Source organism: Podarcis tiliguerta (genome assembly GCF_965153285.1).
Source record: "Podarcis tiliguerta genome assembly, chromosome: 5".
NCBI classification, from domain to species: Eukaryota; Metazoa; Chordata; class Lepidosauria; order Squamata; family Lacertidae; genus Podarcis; species Podarcis tiliguerta.
Window position 1 is genome coordinate 61,739,548 of NC_139538.1, and position 11,593 is coordinate 61,751,140.

General features: G+C 44.5%; 1 pseudogene across 1 annotated transcript; it reads left to right on the forward strand.

Annotated features, from left to right (window-relative positions):
• Positions 1-4,733: 4,733 nt before the first annotated feature.
• LOC310677625 (large ribosomal subunit protein eL31-like) lies at positions 4,734-5,155 on the forward strand (annotated as a pseudogene). Its single transcript has one exon. The product of its transcript is annotated as a large ribosomal subunit protein eL31-like (transcript).
• The last annotated feature ends 6,438 nt before the right edge of the window (positions 5,156-11,593 follow it).

The following is an 11,593-nucleotide window of genomic DNA, read 5'->3' on the forward strand; positions in this document are numbered from 1 at the left end:
GTATTGGTCTAGGACCTGGGAGACCAGGGTTCAATTCCCCCACTCAGCCATGAAGCTCACAGGGTGACCAAGGGCCAGTCACTGCCTCTCAGCCTAACCTACCTCACAGGGTTGCTGTGAGGATGAAACAGGGTGATACAAGAGCCATGTACACCACCATGAGCAACTTGGAAGAAAAAGGTGGAATATAAATGCAATAAATAAAATAATAAAATACATATGGGGTGTAAATGTAATACTGATAATAATAGTTTCTTCTTTGCTTGGGTAGATAATAAAGAGGAATGTGCAAATGTGAAGAAACCAACCTGCTATTGCATAAAAAGTAAAATTCAGAGAGACATTGCACATACCTTTGTAAATCAAGAAAATATTTAATAAAAATACATTTTAAAAACAGTAAAATTCATCTTTATGGCTCTGGCCACTTCTGCCTCTTGCCCTGTTTACCACTAGCATGTTCTTCTGCCCCTGCCTGAAGGTTACCCAGAAGGGGAGATGGGCCTTTGGTCTGAAAATGTTTGCCACCCGCAGTCTACCTCTGATTGAAAATGGCTTTCCAGGGTTTCAGACAGGGGGCAAATCCAGGCTGAGATGCTCGCAATTGAACCAGGGGCATTTCACCTGAGAAGCATAATTTCTGCCACTGAACGGTGACCCTTCTCTGTTTATGTAGTTAAGGCATATTCTAAAGACATAAGACCCAAAACATAAACTCTGGAAGCGAGTGATAAACACAGCTATGAAGGTGGTTAAGGAGACACCTGTGATGGAGGGAACTGAGGGCCCAGGTGCCATGTTTTATTGGGGCAACTGAGTCACACACAGAGGGCAAGCAAGAGGAAGCGGTCGTCAAAAGTTAAATAGAACCAATGGCTTTTTAACCACATGCTAGAGGGAGCAAGTCAGACCCCGGACAGGCAGGGATTGTGATCAAATGGAGAAAGACTGTAAGCCAAGGTGTTAAAGGAGCAGGTGATACAGCAAGCCTGGAGTGGGAATCTGAACCCCAGGTATATGCGGATTAAAGATGTAGCAAAGGGGCAATAAATATTGATACTACCCTTTTGTAATATCACCCCATGGGAAAGAATCTTTGCCGGATGTTCGGGCCTGAGAACGGTTGGGGCTGGGAGAGCTGTTTTGACAGCAAACAATGCGCTGCGAGCCTGAAAGAATTATATGTTCTGCAAGCAAACCGGAACACAGGAGGGAGAAGGCAGGGAGACCCGGCCGCCTGGGAACGCCAGCCTCCTGGGCGCTTTGAAGAGGCCTGAAACATAACCCTTTTATATAGAACCGACTAAAAAGACACAGCTGGTACAGCAGTGTATGTCTTAAATAAAATGAGGAGTAATACTTTTCAGAGGAGAATTAGGGCGAAAGATTAACAAAAAGGATCCCAATAGCTCGAAGGTGTTTTGTTTTTAACTTGACGGTGCCCTTAACCAATAAGATAGCAAGGAAGTGTTTGGTTCCCAAGGTATTCAGAGAGAATAAATGCAGGTGGGGAACTAGATACCCCGAGAAACTTGCTGTGGAATCCTATACATGCCTACTCAGAAGTAAGTCTGCTGAGTTCAACTGAATTACTCCCAATAAGTGGATTGCAGCCTTACGCCACAAGCGAGGACACCGTCTCTGCGACTTAAAAAAAAGGGTGGGTCATGTGGATTTAGAGAAGTACAGTAAAAGTGAACATTTTTTTTTAAAAAATATGTTTTTATTTATGTTGGAAAGCACCTAGAGTTGCCGGGGCAACCCATTCAGATGGGCGGAGTACAAATAATAAAATTATTATTGTTGTTATTAAAATAAAACCAGTTATAATCCTCTGGCAGCTCTCACCTGGGCTTTGTTCCACTAACTGCAATCCAATGCATGCCTGCTCAAAAGTCCCAGTGAGTTCAATGGGGCTTGCTCCCAGGTAGGCATGTATAGAATTGCAGCCTGGGAGTGGGGCGGTATGTGTGAGAAATGGGTAGAAATGCTTTTAGCATTGTGCTCACAGTGTAGGTTCCTCAAAACCTTTGGTTGTAGACTAGTAGTTCGAACTATAGGACAGAAGGAGTGGCAGTTTCTCAGCGCAAGCTTTTGCATCATTGCATGTATGAGTGACATGATTTGATCCCTGGCATTTTCCGTTAAGCAATCTTGTGCGGTCATGCTGATGAGATTTGAATTCAACTCTTCCAATGAGCATGTCCACGTGTCCCACAGTCGTCCATTACAGCACCCAAAGAGCAGACTGAATGGGCACATAGGTCACCATGTCACAGCTGTATTCCAAAGCAGATCATGGTAGCTATTTCTAAATTTGCATATAAGGCAAAAATATACAACACATAAATGCAGATGTCATGCAAATCTGTGTGCTCTTTTGCCCCTTTTTTGTGTGACACTCCCAATTCCTAGAGAGTGGTCCAAGTGAGCTAAATGGCTCACTGATATAATGCAATATCAACAATTTTCTACATACTGTAGGCCAGAGGTTGGCAAGGTTTACCTCGCCTGGGCTGGTTCACTCCAGCAGACATCCCTCTGTGAGCCGGACTGTGCATGCGCCTGTGTCTATGTCTGCACAGAGATGATTTCCGGCGCCACAGAAGTAAGTCCCCATGCTGCGCCAGTTTAGCGCAGCATGCAGGGACTCGCCGAATGGGCGGCTTGGTTCGTAGGCAGCTCATGGGCTGGTTAAACAACCCCCGTGGGCTGCTTGTGGCCCATGGGCCTTGGGTTGCTTACCCCTGCTGTAGGCTGCCTAGGACTTCCATATCATTGGAGAGGCTCATCCCATTTGAAGAGTTAGAGGATTTCCCAGTGATCAGTTTCAAAGTGCAGAGGCACCTTATGAGACCTGCCAAAGCCACAGTCTCAAGGGCAGTCCAAAAATGCAGGCAGCCGTTCCTCCAATTTTGTAGGATCAACGCAACTGCAATTCTGTGCACAGTTGATTTGTGGTAAGCTCCATTGAACTCAGTGGTCCTTACTTTCAACAGCGAAAGTCCAACTTGTAAAACACATTGAATTTTAACAAGGAGTTCTCCAGTGAGCTTTTAATTAGTAATGCAAACCATCTTGCAAAGAAGTGTTACCATTTAAACTGCTAGGGTGAAGTAAGAATTCCATCGAAGAGAAGAAACGTCTGGACAATTATTTACCTCATTCTTTTACTTCCTCTGTGCGAATCGGCCTCTTGAACTTGAAAGCCTCCTTATCACCACATTCACTTGCCAGATGATGTCATCATTCCTGCTCTGAAAAAAGTCCTGGAGCCGAACTTTCCTGCAAAACCCCACCCCACCTGCCAGTAGTTCCTAGAACAGTGTGCCCATGAACAGCTGTAGCAGGAACAAATTTTAAAGTTCACCATCTGATGATTGCACGATGAAATCATAAGTACCCGTAATGTTTCTCTAAATGATTAAATGGTAGAACAGATTTATTTTTTTAAAAAAACCACCAGGATTTGGCAGCTGGATATTTATTTGCTTATTCGATAAAGATTTTCATTAGCTGCCAGCCCACTGTCTGCCCCGTTTGTTTCCTCCATGTTACGGCTTTTATTTGGAAAAAGCATGCTGGAACAGAGGTAGCCGCTCATTTTAGGGCTGTATCTGATTGAGGCTACTGTAATAAGCTGCTAATGCTTGTCCCAGGACAATTGAAAGGGTGGAGCAGGAGAGGGCAGGAGGCAAGGTCGGAGGTTGGCTTCCTGAGTAGGATGGAGAACGCAGCAGTTTCAGACTGGAAGTGGCCTTGACACGCCGCTCTCAGTCTCCACAGAGCATTACGAGGGGGGAATGGAAGGGTGCCCTCTATCCAGCATTAGTCATTGTCAAGTTGTCTGCCTTAGTATTCATGTCAATATGACATTTTTGTAAAAGAAAAAGAGAAACAAAGGACAAGGAGCTCCTTCTCAGGATATTTGAACAAGTTTCCATCAAAAACTCTTCCTCCAGACCAGTGCTGGATTTACGTATAAGCTAAACAAGCTATAGCTTAGGGCCCCACTCTCTTGGGCCCCCCAAAACTTTTTAAAGGAAAAACAACAACACTGGATGTACATTTCCAAAATATAAGATAAAAAACAAAATAAAACCTGCATACAGCAACAGTGTTTTGTGATGTGTAGGCTCCTATTTGTTATGTGCAAATGTCTTTAGAGACTTATTAGGTCCATCAATTTCCATATAGCATATATTCAATACAAAAAAAACCACAAAAAAACAGTGACAAGCTGGACATATAAAGGGCCCCATTACCTTCAGTAGCTTAGGGCCTCATCAAACTAAATCCGGCCCTGCACCAGACAGTTAAAAAGGTAAAGGTACCCCTGCCCGTACAGGCCAGTCTTGCCAGACTCTAGGGTTGTGCGCTCATCTCACTCTAAAGGCCGGGAGCCAGCGCTGTCCGCAGACACTTCCGGGTCACGTGGCCAGCGTGACAAGCTGCATCTGGCGAGCCAGCGCAGCACACGGAACACCGTTTACCTTCCCGCTGGTAAGCGGTCCCTATTTATCTACTTGCACCCGGGGGTGCTTTTGAACTGCTAGGTTGGCAGGCGCTGGGACCGAGCAACGGGAGCGCACCCCGCCATGGGGATTCAAACCGCCGACCATGCGATTGGCAAGTCCTAGGCACTGAGGATTTACCCACAGCACCACCAGACAGTTAGTCAGGCCTAAAATCCATCAACATCAAAAGCTCAGCTAAGGCTTTCTGGTCTGGTCCTGAGCAGGATGGCTCCTGGAAAGAAAGGTGGTGAAAAGAAGGACGATCAGCCATCAATGAGGTGGTTACTCGGGAATATACTATAAACATTCACAAATGGATCCATGGCTTGGGCTTCAAGAAGTGTGCTCCTCGTGCTCTCAAGGAGATCCGTAAATTTGCAATGAAGGCGATGGGGACTCCTGATGTACGTATTGACACCCGCTTGAACAAGGCTGTCTGAGCAAAAGCAGTAAGGAATGTTCCTTATCGTATCCGTGTGCGTTTATCCAGAAAACGCAATGAAGATGAGAATTCGCCTAATAAACTGTATACACTGGTCACATATGTGCCAGTCACCACTTTCAAAAGCCTACAGACTGTTAATGTAGATGAAAACTAATCTTTCATTACAATAAAAATGTTATGACATAAAAAAAAAGCTCAGCTAAGTTGCAACTAACGTGCTAAAAGCAAAGGGGCTTGGTCCTTATCACGATCTTTATTTTAGATCTTTGAGTGGGAGTCAATGGAGCCACTTTGTGAATGGAAGGAGTATCCATTCACAGAAGGAGAGTTACACTCCTGGAAGAGGTCTTTCCAGGAGTGTAAATCTTCTTCCATGAATGGAAGCTCCACACCATTGTATCCCTGCCCTTTGTTTGGAGTGTACCTGCCGGCATTTGATGGAGGGAAAAGTAAGTAAATGCTTGTTAGATACATTATGATTGCATATAACCATCATGAGCCAAAATCCTCATGAATGCACAATAAAAAGGACATTGGGGTGTGTGTGTTTGTGTTTGTGTGTGTGTGTGTGTGTGCGTGCGCGCGCGCGCAAAAACTATCTATAAGCCTCCTTTCGATAAAAATCAGAGCTGATTTGCTCCAATAGTTTTTGCCCTTGAGTTCTTTAAAATAGGACTTCTAAGAATCCCATATATAGTAGCTGGCTGAGCAATGTAACATATCAGCAATTTGAAAACAAAAACAGCTATTGATTTTGATTTATTTTCCAAACTTTTTCATGATGAGTTTCCTCTGAAGTGTCATACTTGTGCTATAAGTTTACCTTTGAAAAGGACAAGTTCATAGATTGTTTAAATGCTTGCCAGGAATAGTTAGATTTTTTTCTTAAAGAATGTGTGAGTAACTATGTGTTATGTGACTAATACTTCCAAATTTTTGCCCGTACATGTCAGTTCAGAGACAGGTCATGAACTTGGATGACTGCAGAGAATTAGATTACTTCTCATTGTGATATTTCCCCTGTACTCTTACAGTAGCAGTAGCAACAGAGGATCCTAGATTATGTATTCATTTAATTCAATTGTACAGACTCAAACACACATTAGCATGGTAGAAAATGTAAACCATACAGATTTATTTAGGGCTCTGAGACCCATGTTAAAGGTTGCATGGGTTCATATGGGAGCAGGCAGTTTCTGAGATAGGTAAAAGTAAAGGTAAAGGACCCCTGAATGATCAAGTCTAGTCAAAGGCAACTATGGGGTCCAGTGCTCATCTCGCTTCAGGCCAAAGGAGCCAGCGTTTGTCCACAGACAGCTTTCCGGGTCATGTGGCCAGCATGACTAAATCGCTTCTGGCTCAACAGGACATCGTGACGAGTGCCAGAATGCATGGAAACACTGTTTAGCTTCCTGCCACAGCTGTACCTATTTATCTAGTTGTGCTGATATGCTTTTGAACTGCTAGGTTGGCAGAAGTTGGGGAGCAGCAATGGGAGCTCATCACTGTCGCGGGGATTCAAACCACTGACATTCTGATTGGCAAGCCCAAGAGGCTCAGTGGTAGGGATGTGGGTGGCACCGCAGTCTTTCTGAGAGAACCTGGTCCTAAGTCACCATTGAGTTCTGAAAAGTCAGCATCACGTTAAATTGTTGTGGCTGTGGATATACCATAAATTTAGAGCACACAGCTTTCCCCTGCCAAATCCTGGGAAGCATAGAAGCCAACTCCTAGGGGCCGAGGGGTCTTCAGCCCCTCCAATAAAATATTTGAGGCCCCTCTCCAAGTTGATGGGCATTGCCCCTCTCCAAGTTGCCCCTCTCCAAGTTGATGGGCATTGCCATTCAAATGATGTGTGTGCACTGTGTCATGTGATCGATTATGTGGGGCGGGGCTTACCTGCCCCTCTGTTTTATTCAAGTTGGCATCCCTGCTGGGAAGTGTAGTTTACCCAGCACCCTGAACAAACTATGGTTTCAAGGATCTCTTTGGGAAAGTTATAGGCTTTAATGTCATGTGTTTTCAGTGCCTGGTTTGTACACAGTCAACAAATGAGCAGTCGGTGTAAATGGAATGCAGTCGATTATATGCTCCTGTATGGATTGTGGAAATTAATCAAATTGGCATGTATTTCTTTTTCTTATTTTGGTTCTCCGTTAGTTGTGGGGGGGGGGGCTAGGGAGATTGCATGGAGAGAAGACTGCAACAAGCCTTGTTTGGACATACTTTCATGTCCATCTTCACTGCCTTCAGAATGCCTCGCTCAATGCTAAGTTCCAACGTAAGGGTTGGAGAAAGGCGAGGGGAATCATTTACTATGAGATGTCAGCAAAGCACATGACAGTGCATTTTGTCCACCCGTTCCCCTTTTATTCTGTCCCCCAAAGAGAAACTTTAGGACAGTAAATACATGGAATTTCAGCACTAGGCAATTGTGATTAGTGTGTACATTTTTTTATTTTTTTAAAGGGAATATATCATTTACCATTAACTCCCAGGCCTGGAGCATTTGAAATAGGATAGGAAGCTTTGGTCTTGTCACAAATGCTGCTGCAACTTGTCCTGAGGAAGCCTTCATAATGGGGTCAGGTAGAGTTCAATGATCTACCAGCCCAGCACTATTTCAGAAATGCTAAGGTGCTCTTTCTACTGATCTCCCCTCTCTCCTCTCTCTCCCTCTCGCTGCCTGATATTAAATGGGTAGTTTTTACAACATCAATAAAGAACTTTCCTACCCAATTGCCCCAGACAAAGAACTGAAAGCCAGGTTTTAAAACTATGAAAACTTTGTGTTAGGTTCACATTAGATTGTTTTGCTGTGTCAAATACTCATTTGAGTTCAAAAGTTCAGATGAACCATGAACTTTGTCATTTCACAGCAGGCTGTTCTACAAATATAGCCCCAAAAGCAGGACGGGGGCGGGGGGAGAAGGGGGGAGGGAGAGAAGGTGAGATGAGATCTCCTGCAATATTTAGGGTGCCTTTGTTTACTCTGTGCCTTTAATTGTTTATTTAACTTAAAGATGGTTTTGCCAGCTCAAACTATGGAAGAAAGAACAGGTCTTTCTAGAGAACCCAATAACCTCACAATGGTTTAAAACAACACACATTCAGTGGCTAGTTCTTAATGCACAAGCTAAACCCAGCTAATCTTCTTAATAAATTGTGAAGTCTTGTATGCCTCACGGGCTCAGCGATGGCTTCCCTCCTGTCTGGGACAGCACAGAGTATCCAAACAAACGGGTCATGACACTGTGTATTTGTTTAAAACGTTTGAATCCATGTTTTGTAGTGATACAGTCTCTTGAACCGAACAGTTACACAATGGTATATGGAGCTTCAGTCAGGAAACTCAGTCACGGGACACCCTTTTTCTTTCACCATCATCATTTTTTTAAAATGTGGAGGAGACAAAAATCCATTGAAAAAAGCAATTTGTGAGTTTCAAAGAAAGAAAGAAAGAAAGAAAGAAAGAAAGAAAAAAAGAAAGAAATGAAACCAAATCTCTCAAGACTTGTGCCAAGATTTTGACTAGAAACTTAATTCAGTTCCAGGACGACCAGATACATTCATAGAAGAGGAGATGACAGCAGGGTTAGTTTTCTTCATCCCTGCTGCATCTCAAGACACACCTGTCTAAGGTCTTCTTCTTCATGACTGTGCAGAAGAGCCATGTAATCAGCTAGAATATGTGATGGAGAATCTGTGGCCCTCCAGGTGTAGCTGGAATACAGATTCCATCATTTCTGGCCATTGGCTATGCTGGCTGGGGTTAATAGGAGCTGGAGTCAAACAACGTTCCAATTCTGGACACCACAATTTAGGAAGGATGCTGACAAGCTGGAACGTGAGCAGAGGAGGGCAACCAAGATGATCAAGGGTTCTGGAAACTAAGCCTTACGAGGAGCACTTGTATGTTTAGCCTAGAAAAGAGGAGACTGAGAGGAGATATGATAGCCATCTTCAAATATCTTAAGGGCTGCCACACTAAAGAGGGAATATGCTTGTTTTCTCCTCTGGAGGGTAGCACTCGAACCAATGGCTTTAAGTTACAAGAAAGGAGATTCCGACTAAACATTCGGAAAAACTTTCTGACAGTAAGAGCTGTTCGGCAGTGGAACAGACTCCCATGAGAGGTGGTGGACTCTCCTTCCTTGGAGGTTTTTAAGCAGAGGTTGGATGACCACCCGTCATGGATGTTTTAGCTGAGATTCCTGTGTTTTAGGGGGTTGGACTAGATGACCATTGGGTCTAATGACTAGGTGACCATTGGCTCTAATATTCTATGATGCTATGAACATCTAGAGAGCTCTGCCATACTCTGTCTATCTCTCAGTATTATCTCATAAGACTTTCTTTCTTGGACTGGTTTTCATTATTACGCACTACGCTTTAATTCCCATATGCTTAATTGAATTCATTTCTTAAAACTTGTAAGCCACTTTGGAAGAACTTTGTTCCTAAAAGTAGGATATAAACAAATGAAAGATGCTGGTAGCATCAGAGACAACAGCGAAGCGCTAGATCAGGCATAGGCAAACTCAGCCCTCCAGGTGTTTTGGGACTACAACTCCCATCACCCCTAGCTAACAGGACCAGTGGTCAGGGATGATGGGAGTTGTAGTCCAAAAACATCTGGAGGGCCGAGTTTGCCTATGCCTAGGCTAGATTATGTTGAACTGAGTATTGTGCTAGCAGACATGGGAGCATGTTCCTGCTTTAATCTCACCTCTGCCACAAACATAGTAGATATAGCCTTAGGTAAACTACATTCTTCCCTGTCCTTCTCCTCAGTATGGGCTTGATTAAAAACACTCTGATCCATTTCCCCCCATTTTCAAATCTAACAAAGCTGCTATGTCAAACTGTGCAACGGAAAAGTAGTCCTTCTTTGCAGATGAGTAGCAGAGTTTGAATCCACTCTGCTACTCATCTCCTGGAGTACTTCAACACATGACTTCTCCTCATTAGCTCAGTTGATAGAGCACCAGACTCTTAATTCCAGGGTTGTGGGTTCAAGCCCCATGCTGGACTAGAAGACCCTCATGGCTCCTTCCAAGTCTATGATTCTATGAATCATTTCTCCAGGGTGCTCAGCTTTCTTCTTCCAGTGCCATGTTTATCCATTTAGTTTTGGCTCCAGCAGAAATATTCAATAATATTTTACCTACTTTCGCTTACTAACCATGCAGGTAGTCTTAGGAGAGGCTCTGTTTGAGACTCGCAAGGCCTCACATCATTCAGAGATTCCTGCTTCCTGTTCACCCATTATTCATTGGTTTCTGCCCTCCTTCAAGAGCTTCTTATTAGGAAGAAGATATTTCCTTTGACGGAAAGAGGGAGGAAGCTGGAGTACTTGGAAGGGGGTTTATATCGCTCCCCTCCTCTTTTACTCTCCTTCCTTCTGCTGAGGCCCATATCTTGGATACAAGTGTAGAGGCAGGAAATGGGTGGGGACGACTGTTAGTGTTATTGCCCACCAGAACATTGTGTACTTTGTTCCTCTTCAAGAACCGTCAGGCTAGCTTTTGGCCATCTCCTCCTTTTCCAGGTCACAATGAAAATGCATTTTTCTGGGTCAGGGGAGGAGACCATAGCTCAAGGGCAGAGCTTATGCTCTGCATGCAAAAGGTCCCAGACTTAGCTCCCCATGTAGACCTGGGAAAGGGGCTTGTCTGAAACCTTGGAGTCCCACTCCCGGTTTATGCTGCCAGTGGTCTGACTCAGAATAAGGCAGATTCATACATAACATAGGTGCTTTCAGTGAAGGTCAATGCAATTCCTACAGCGGTTTTGTTGTCTGTCTTGGGAGACAACGGAGGAGTGTGCCTTTTGGGGTGAAGTCAAACTGTTGGAAGGTTACAGTGCTAGCTGTGGCTGTAGAGACCGATAAGACATGTTTTGTTGCAGCTGGGGCAGATGATGATGAAGAAGAGTTTGTATTTGATATCCCGCTTTATCACTCCCCTTCAGGAGTCTCAAAGCGGCTAACATTCTCCTTTCCCTTCCTCCCCCACAACAGACACCCTGTGAGGTGAGTGGGGCTGAGAGACTTCAGAGAAGTGTGACTGACCCAAGGTTACCCAGCAGCTGCATGTGGAGGAGCGGAGACGCGAACCCAGTTCCCCAGATTACGAGACTACTGCTCTTAACCACTACACCACACTGGCTCACACTGGCTCAGATGAAGGTGTCCAGTTGTGCTGCTGCAGATGCACCATGGCATTTCTCCTCTCTGCTCTCCTCTCAGACGTCATTCCTCCTCTGGTCACTGCTATGGATGCACAACCTGACTGTCTTACAGGAATATGCATTTGAAAAATTATAGAGCGATGCTGTATTAAGAACGTACGGAGTTGATTCCAGGGGTGGTATTTTTTGCAGGGGGTGCATCTGCAGAAGAAATTCTCCCTCTCTCTGTGTGGCTACCTCTTCTTCTATGGCACATTTGCTTGTCTATTCCTCTGTGCCCAATCGACAACACTTCCTAGGACAAAGTGTGCAAATGGCTGGCCTTGCTTCTTAGTCCTCTCGCTCCTCTCACTCCTTGCTTATTCAGGAAGGGCAGATAAACCAGAAGCAACATCAAGGGCGATTAGCTGAGACAGAAGACTCCAGAGACTGGCAGTCT